Raw genomic sequence first — 2,004 nt, 5'->3', positions numbered from 1 at the left:
CACACACACACACACACACACACACACACACACACACACACACACACACACACACAAGAGACTTAGTGATGCTAGTACCATGTTGGGCCCCTTTTTTGCCCTCAGAACCACGTTAAATCTTCTTACCATGTATTTATGTATATTTATTAAGTATGCACACAAATTAAACACAAACGAACAAACGATCAAAACAAAAAACGGTGAACTTGATTTGACCAACACAAGATGCACAACATGAGACTATACTAATAAATTGAACTTCCTGTGTTTCTCTGTGGTTGATGTGAACAGTGTGACAGATATAGAGGACAGCCCTCCTTCTTCCTCATCTTGATTAAACATGTAAGGGCAGCTTGAACAGTGTTGTTGTTGGCTTGATTAAAAACTTTTTTAATCAAAAATTAAAATTCCACAATGTCATGGCAATAATTTCATTTAATATAACCCACTAAAGCTAAGACTATGGTCAGATATAGATAACAACACAAAAATACCAAAATACTGATACTTCAGACTACAGTATTCTTTGATGTGAAGTAACGCACCGCCCAGCATTAATACAGGGAACAGAAACTCAGTATACAAACTGCACTGCACTGAAGAAAACCCCATTAGTGACACAAATTAAAAACAACCAGTGCCAATTTAGATCCTTTTCTGTCCTAAATGCTGTCAGCAGTCATATTCTGTGTACAGTAAAACTTCTCCTATAATCATTAATTGTGAACTTTTCTAAACATAAATAATATCTCTATTTTTCACACATACTCCACTGTATTAAGTCTTTTTATAGCTAATTGATTTCAAACATGCTGTTTCTTTGGGACAGCAGGCATCAATGCTCCACTATGATCGACTAACACTGAACTCATTATGCCATCATGTTTTGTATTTCTTCTGTTATGTTTCTTCTCTGTCTCCAGCTCCTTATTTTTCTTCCTACGGTTCTGGTTTTCTTCAATTGGGTTTCATGAGCTTTTCTAATAGGCTTGTACCAAGTTTTCATTAAAAGTTCATTATTATGAACTAATACAAACAACTTCAAACCCCCCAAAACCCCAAGACAAAACATTAAAACAAACAAAGAGTCACATTTTACACTTTACACACAGATGAAAGAGTAATTTTTAAACCTATACTCAAAGAAGAGTAGGAGGACCAAGATTAGTAAAATAATTCCCCGGCACATTACTACTGATGGACACAATTTAACGCATCCAAGCTTCTTATCTAGCAGAAAAAAACAAAAACATATTTCAGTAACTAAATGTATTCGTATTCTTAAGAGCTATGTGAGTTTATATGAAATGCAATGATTAAATTATTGTATTTAAATCACTATTACATATTTCTTTTATGTGCAACCATATAAAATACACGTGTTTACATCTTTCTAACAGAAGACACATAATATTTTCAGGACATGAAAAAAAACAGCCTGGTTAATGAAAAGTTAATAAATCAAATCTATTATGGTGGTTTAAAGATACTAAATAACTGATGCTATAGTTTTTCTGGTGAGGACACTTATTTGCAGAATTTGAAGTGTATAAAAATCCAGGATTTATTCAGCGGCGGTTTTCTGGTGCCAGCAATAATAAACAGCACAATGACAGAACACTCTGAATTTCTTTAAAATCACATTGACAGCATTCTTTGATATTAAAGAAATTTGTCTCGCATTACACAGAAAACAGCTTTCTCTGAGTCGAATTCAGGACCTTCTTGCTGTGAGGCAACAGTGCTAACCAACCGGATCTTGTATGTTTGGTTCTATATTCTCTATTATTTAGACTTCTGGTTTGGGTGTTATGTTTTGGTTCCTGGGACTTATGATTGGTTTTGTGATCTGTGCCTTTAGTTCCCTGATTGCATAGTTGATAAGTGAATTACCTGTCAATCCACTTTTATCTCAGTGTTTGCTATCATCTGTCACTGTGTCAAGTTCGTATGTCTTTGGTTTTGGTTCTACTTCCTGTCCCATTATCTGTGATTAGTGTCAGC

Source organism: Pundamilia nyererei, unplaced genomic scaffold, assembly GCF_000239375.1.
Source record: "Pundamilia nyererei isolate P.nyererei 1_Seehausen unplaced genomic scaffold, PunNye1.0 scaffold00090, whole genome shotgun sequence".
Lineage (NCBI taxonomy): Eukaryota > Metazoa > Chordata > Actinopteri > Cichliformes > Cichlidae > Pundamilia > Pundamilia nyererei.
This window is presented reverse-complemented; position numbering follows the sequence as displayed.